This window comes from Siphateles boraxobius, unplaced genomic scaffold (assembly GCF_051911475.1).
Source record: "Siphateles boraxobius isolate OS27281-9 unplaced genomic scaffold, OSU_SipBor_1 19, whole genome shotgun sequence".
NCBI classification, from domain to species: Eukaryota; Metazoa; Chordata; class Actinopteri; order Cypriniformes; family Leuciscidae; genus Siphateles; species Siphateles boraxobius.
In genome coordinates, this window is record NW_027508799.1 from 3,620,915 (window position 1) to 3,628,882 (window position 7,968).

General features: G+C 37.9%; 1 protein-coding gene across 1 annotated transcript in view; it reads right to left on the reverse strand.

Annotated features, from left to right (window-relative positions):
- LOC143741581 (tripartite motif-containing protein 16-like protein) overlaps positions 1-1,328 on the reverse strand; it is a 33,614-nt gene extending 32,286 nt beyond the window's left edge. Inside the window, exon 1 of the mRNA XM_077233846.1 lies at positions 1,160-1,328. The gene's annotated coding sequence lies outside the window, so the exon portion shown is untranslated. The remainder of the gene's footprint in view (positions 1-1,159) is intronic.
- Positions 1,329-7,968: the final 6,640 nt, after the last annotated feature.

Sequence of the window (7,968 nt, forward strand, 5' to 3'; positions counted from 1 at the left end):
CCAAGCCTATTTTACTTTTGCAACATAAATAGGCTGAGAGCTGAAACACTATTTGCAGCGAGGACCAAACTGAGATATGGATGTCTGACGCCCTAACGTACTAGGGACCCCACAAGAAGAACTTGCTGTTGTATCTGCAATTATATCCGAATTATGGTATTTCACTGTAATTTTTTTTTTTTTTGCGTAAAATCAACAGTAACTTACTGGCAACAAATAGCCAGCAAGCTTCTGTATTTTATACCATGGTAAAATTAGGCTAATTTTCCCAGAATGCATTTAAAATATACAGTAACATGCATTAAACAGCTTATACAGTAAGAAAATTGTAAGAAAATGACGACATCTACAGTAACATACTGCATTCATATTCTACTGTAGGGAATTGTTGAGAATACAGTAATATTACTGTGAAAACAACAGAATGTGCTTAAACACATTTGGATAGCAGAAACAGCACTTCTACTGCTTAAAGTCAATTTTCTCAAGAATAATCCGAGCAACAAATTCAAACAATGGTCTGTTCTGTATATCATCATTACTAGTAGATTGTTTTGTGTAGGCCCCATTTAAATTATTAAATTAAATGTATATTGCTATACCAGATTTCACAGATTTATCTGTCACATCTTTACATTTTTGGTAAATAGTAAAACAAACAAACAAAAAAACAACAATACACAGTTATTTGTCATTGAATTAAGAAATTAGTTTTCAAAATTTCAAGCTAAACCTTTCTATATTTTCTCTCATTCACTAACAAAATGATTATACATGCAGTTTTTATTACCTCATTTTAACCACAACATGGTTAATTTGTACTTTGAATAATTGTTACAGCACAATTTTGATGACACTGAAAGATGATTAATAATTGTGATAAACAAAATTAATGGTGACCAGTAAATATACACTTTCCCTTGTACATTCATGCACATTTAATGTTGAAAAAAGGTAAATGGAAGTTACTTGTCAACTACCCATGTACTGTATGATAATTTAAGTAACTTTCCTTGAAAAAAACGTATATTTGTAATGTTATGACAAAATTACATTTGTGGGGCAATTTTCATGATATTATCTACAGCACCACAACACAAACACATAAGAAATGAGCCTGTTAGCATTACTTTATCAGTGTCTAGTTTTAAGTTCATACCTGTTTCTCTGTATATTGCAGCTGATACAGTATTGTTGTTACATGTTCATCCATCATCCAGAGAGTCGCAACAGCTTAAATACACTTAAGTTTCTCTTTCCCTGAACTCTGTAGATTCCAGTTTCCTACACAACTACACTTAAGTTTCTCTTTCCCTGAACTCAGTAGATTCCTGTTTCCTGGTTGACATGAGGAAAATGGGTGTGTGTGCGCAAGTCAAAAATAATAAAACATTGACTAAATGTCAGTCTCAGAATGACACTCCAAGAATACAAGTCACAGAGAAGACAATACCTTAAAAACAGCAGTAATACTGCATCCTAATTACTACATTGCATTACTGAATATACTGTTGGTACTCAACCAGAATAATACTTTTACTGCCATGGGAATTGGGGATGTGTATTTGCTGCCTTTCACCGCTAAGAGGTGATACAATTACTGACTTTGAAAAGTGTCAGCTTATTCTCTCTATTGAGTAATCTGCCGCGGCTCATTGAGAACTGGTAGCAGAAGTGAAACATTGTATTACGAATTCATAATCCCAATACTGAAATTACAGTACAAATTTAGAACTGAAACAAATGTAAGCTTCTATTATTGCATTAAATTTAAGCAAAGTAGGCTAAACGTTAACATTGTGTGCCCAGTTTTTCTATAGCTAGAAAGGCAATGCTTGTAAAGGTTGTGTCTTATACTTTAATTTGTTAGTAGGCCTAGATTTATGAACTGAAACATAACAGTGAAATAAATTAAACTAAATGATCATAAAATTAACATTGTTAGGACTTGCTAACTGATTGTTTTTATAACAACGCAGCCCGTTGGGCTAAAATTCAAATTTCAACAGTTGACCGCCGCAACTGTGACAGAAGATACACGGGTGAGTTAATATTACACTATACAGTATAAGCATATTGTCTACATGTTATTTTTTTTTTTATTATTATAAAGAGACTTTAAGCTCTTACATAGTATTATTGCTGCTCTTTTCTAAATGTTTAGCCTATTATTTCCATGTTTATATCTCCCCTGTCGACTGCTTTTTGTCCGCTATCTGCGACTAACGTCACCGATGCATGCAATATAGCCAGCCTATTTCTTAATACTCGGTTGTGATACTCTTCCTCACTTTCTATGTTCTTTCCAATACTTTTTGGGAAGTTATTCATATTTTCAGATATTTAACCAACGCGCTCGGCTTCAAGACCCAACGGACGCCTGGTCCATCCAGTGTCGGAGTCACTTACAGGAAGAAGGTATGCTGTGTTATATAAAGGCCTACATTGTAGCGCAAATGTCTACTTAGGCTATCCCAACTACAGTGTGAATTTAAAATTCTACAAAGTGTTAAACTAGGGTGACCATACGTCCTCTTTTTCCCGGACATGTCCTCTTTCTGGACCTAAAAAAATGCGTCCGGCCGGTTCGCCATTCATTGTGTGTGTTTTGCATTTTGCATATTACCCTCACCACCACCACTGCTTGCTTGTCAACAGTTGCACATGGCTCCTGAACCAAATGTAAATTCACAACAATTTACAGAGAAAATTCCTGTGGTCCTGTGTAAAAGATAAACTATTTTATTATTTGTTTGTTATGGTTCTATTGTTGTGGGCCAAAAGTTGAATGGAAAGAATGTACTTCATGTATTAAAGTTCAATAACATAGTTGCAAATGCATTTGTCAAGTACTGTTTGATGCATTCATACACCCCCCCCCCCCCGAAATATGGTCACTCTAATTAACATTTTATATATATAACTCTATAAAGATTAAGAGTTATAAAAGATAAGTATGACTCAATGAGATAGTGAGTTATTACAATAGCCAGTTAAGTTACATAACACTTTTCAGATCGCCACATGCCCATTATATAAAATGATGGTTGGTTGAGACTTTAATCCTTTATAATAACATTTATTACTACTTATATGACACATAGCAGTAAAAGGACATGTAAAAGGGCAAATGGAGGTAATTTACCTCAATACATGGCCATTGCAGGAGCTTACACTGTTACAGCTCCTGTGATTTTACAGTGAATTTATAGTAGGTATGTGACAATAGGCTTTATGATAATTGTTAATATCATTTATAATTGTTGTTAATTCAATTTATATTAACTAAACATTTTTCACACAGGATGCTCTGGATTCAGATGCGCGTGCGATCTGTGTTTGTGTTTGGAGCTCCGTCGAATTGATTCATTAATCCCTGATTTTCTTCTTTACCACTCATTTATAAACAAGCACTTTCTATTTTTATATCATGTGAACTTATCCTCAACACTATTCCTTATAAAAAACAATCGGATTGCTTTGATATCGCTACTTAGATCCAACTTTCCGAATCTCGGCTACTAGCCTTTAGCCCGCTAGCATTTCACGCGTGGCCTCGCGCCTATCGACCCTCTCATTTTACACCCGTTTGACTGAAAGGATACGGGTTATATCCATCATTTCAGTCCTAAATTAGTAGTGATATTGGTAGTATCACTACTAATTTACTGTTCATCTGTTATAATGGCGAACATATCGGATGTGTGTCTAACGTTACCTCTGAGTGCAGGTGAGGACACATTCGAGCTGGTTTCGGTACGATTGGAGCTGGAGTCGGTGGAGAAACAGATCCGCGTTCTGCTGGTGAAGCAAGCCGAGCTGCGAGATCGGCGATCAACGCTTGAAACATCACGCGCCGATGCTCACAAGTCAGTGGTTAGTAACTTTTTGACTCCGACTTCGTCTACTCCGTGCGTTTCTCTGCCCAGAAGGACGCAATCATCTCTGCCTTCATTCACTCCGGCACCGAGGCAAAACCATGGACCCTGGGTGATCCCACAGCGGAAGACACGAGCCAGGACCAGACCAAGGACTTCCCCGCCCCTCCCGGTCTTCGAGATCTCCACCCGGAACCGCTTCTCCCCTCTTCGCGAGCCGGAACGTGACACCGCCGTGATCATCGGCACTTCCATGGTCCGTCATGTCCGTGCTACCTCAGGTAAGCGTAAGGTGCGCACTCACTGCTTTCCTGGTGCTCGTGTTCTTGATGTCGCTGCACAGATTCCCGAGATCCTGAACGGTGACGAGCGCGTCGGAGCTGTGGTCCTACACGCGGGGACGAACGACATCAGGCTGCGGCAGACGGAGGTTCTGAAGAAGGACTACAGAAGCCTGATCGAGACGGTTCGCAGCACATCGCCTGAAGCAACGATCATCGTGTCTGGACCGCTTCCCACGTACCGACTAGGACAAGAAAGGTTCAGTAGATTATTTGCTCTAAATGAATGGTTATTGTCATGGTGTAATGAACAGAAACTGCTCTTTGTAAATAATTGGAATCTGTTCTGGGAGCGACCTAGGCTCTACCGTGCTGATGGCCTGCACCCCAGCAGAATCGGAGCAGCTGTTCTGTCGGACAACATCTCCAAGACGTTACACACCATATGACTAGTAAGTCAAAGTCCAAATCACAGTCTTTGCTGTCCCAACTTAATTGATATAAGTAGTGTAGAACATTATATAGAAACTGTGTCTATTCCTCGCTTAGTGAGGCCAAACAATAAATCTAGTGTAGGATCTAGCAAAAATCTTATTGTAATTAAACCAGAAAATCTAAATATCAGTGACCAAAAACAATTTCTAAAGCTAGGTCTTCTAAACATTAGATCGCTCACACCTAAGGCGGTTATTGTAAATGAAATGGTAACAGATAATAGTTTCGATGTACTTTGCCTTACTGAAACCTGGCTTAAACCAAATGATTATTTCGGTCTAAATGAGTCTACTCCACCAGGATACTGTTATAAGCATGAGCCCCGTCTGATCGGTCGTGGCGGCGGTGTTGCAACAATCTATAGAGATATTCTTAATGTTACTCAGAAAACAGGTCACAGGTTTAATTCGTTTGAAGTACTTGTGCTAAATGTTACGCTCTTAGATGCAAGAAACAAATCCATATTATCTCTAGCCTTGGCTACCCTATATAGACCTCCAGGGCCCTATGCTGACTTCCTAAAAGAGTTTGCATACTTTCTCTCAGATCTATTGGTCAATGTCGATAAAGCAATAATTGTTGGAGACTTTAACATACACGTAGATAATACAAATGATGCGTTAGGGACTGCGTTTACAGATTTATTAAACTCCTTTGGGGTCACGCAAAACGTCAGTGGTCCCACTCATCGTCTAAATCATACACTAGATTTAATTATATCATATGGAACCAATCCAACTGATATAAATATTATACCGCAAAGTGATGATCTCACTGATCATTACATGGTAACTTGTATAATACGTACTGCTGAAATTTGTCATGTTGCGCCACGTTATAGACCAGGCAGAACAATCCTTCCAACCACTATAGATAGATTCTCAAATAGCTTACCTGATCTATCTCAGCTGCGCAGTGCACCCAAACAAACAGATGAACTAGAGGAAATGACTAGCAGTTTGAGCACCATGTTCTCTAGTACACTAGATATTGTTGCACCAATTAGATTAAAAAAGGTTAGAGAGAAAACTAAAGCACCATGGTACAACAGTGCTACGCATGCAATCAAGAGAGAAACTCGTAACTTAGAGCGTAAATGGAAACAAACTAATTTAGAGGTCTTTAGAATCGCGTGGAAAGACAGTATGTCACGTTATAAAAAGGCTCTAAAAGCAGCCAGGGCTGAGCATCTCCGCAAACTAATAGAAAATAACCAAAATAATCCAAGGTTTTTATTCAACACCGTGGCTAGACTAACAAATAAACAAACATCACCAGAGCTAAATATTCCATTACAATATAGTAGTAATGATTTTATGAATTACTTCAATGAGAAAATAGAAAGCATCCGAAACACATTTGTAAATATACAATCCTCTATGATGTCTTATGATTCAGCCTCAATTATGGCCCCTCTAGAACAACTACAACGCTTTACAACTATAGGACAGGAAGAGCTAAATAAACTTATCATTGCATCTAAACCAACAACATGTTTATTAGATCCAATACCCACTAAACTACTGAAAGAAGTGTTACCTGTAGTCGAAGAGCCTCTTCTTAATATTATTAACTCGTCTTTATTTTTAGGTCATGTTCCAAAAATATTCAAGCTGGCAGTAATAAAACCTCTCATTAAGAAACCGCAATTAGATCCAAATAACTTAGCAAATTACAGACCCATCTCAAATCTTCCATTTATGTCTAAAATACTAGAAAAAATTGTGTCCGCTCAATTGTGCTCTTTCTTACAAGAAAATGATATCTATGAAAAATTCCAGTCGGGATTCAGACCGCATCATAGCACAGAAACTGCGCTAGTTAAAATTACAAATGATTTACTTTTAGCTTCTGACCAAGGCTGTATCTCAATACTAGTTCTACTCGATCTTAGTGCTGCGTTCGATACTATCGATCATAAAATACTCTTGGATCGACTACAAAACTACACTGGTGTTCAGGGACAGGCATTAAGCTGGTTTAGATCGTACTTATCAGACCGTTACCATTTTGTCTGTTTAAATGGGGAAAAATCAAAGATAACGTCAGTAGACTATGGAGTGCCGCAAGGATCGGTGTTAGGCCCTCTGCTATTCTCAATATATATGCTGCCACTTGGTAATATTATAAGAAAACATGGAATTAATTTCCACTGTTATGCTGATGACACTCAATTATATATCTCATCACGACCAGATGAAAACACTAACTTATCTAAATTGACAGAGTGTCTAAATGATATAAAATGCTGGATGACGTGTAATTTCCTGCTATTAAATTATATATAAATATTATACGGAGGTATTACTTATTGGTCCAAAAAACTACCCACAAAATCCCTTACAATACAACTTTAATTTAGAAGGATGTCCTGTTACTTTATCCACTACAGTAAAAGACCTGGGTGTTATACTAGACCGCAACTTGACTTTCGAAAATCATATTTCATATATTACAAGAACAGCCTTTTTCCACCTTAGAAACATTGCTAAGCTACGCAACATGCTATCTGTTTCTGATGCAGAAAAGTTAGTTCATGCATTCATGACCTCGAGACTAGATTACTGTAATGCTTTATTAGCTGGCTGTCCTGCATCCTCAATCAACAAGCTACAGTTAGTGCAAAATGCAGCTGCTAGAGTTCTTACTAGATCAAGGAAATATGATCATATAACACCTATTTTATCATCTCTACACTGGTTACCTATTAAGTTACGTATCAATTACAAAGTATTCCTACTGACCTATAAAGCCCTAAATGGTTTAGCTCCTGTGTATTTAACAGACCTTCTATCCCCATACAATCCATCGCGCTCTTTAAGATCACTAAATTCGAGGCTTCTGGTCATTCCTAGGATATCTAAGTCCACTAAAGGAGGGAGGGCGTTCTCGCATTTAGCTCCTAAACTCTGGAATAGCCTTCCTGATATTGTACGAGACTCAGACTCGCTGTCCCAGTTTAAAACTAGATTAAAGACGCTCTTTAAATCTCTTTAACCAAGCATTCACTTAATGCTTAACCTTTGATACTACTGCTGAATCAGTTCGAATGCATTAACATTATGAACATCAGCTATGCTAATTATTTCCCATCTGCCTTTCTGCTGTTATCTCGGGACGCTAGTCCCGAGGTAATTAGCGTTCGTCAGCTCCAGTTTGTATCCAGCCTCTCACGGAGACTTCAGATGCCCCAACGCCTGTGAAGAGACGACTCGACGCCTGTGAAGAGACGACTCAAAGCCGGCGATATGTTATGCCATAAATTAATACTTGATTAACTAACTGTATTTTTCTATGTACATTTCCGAAATGCA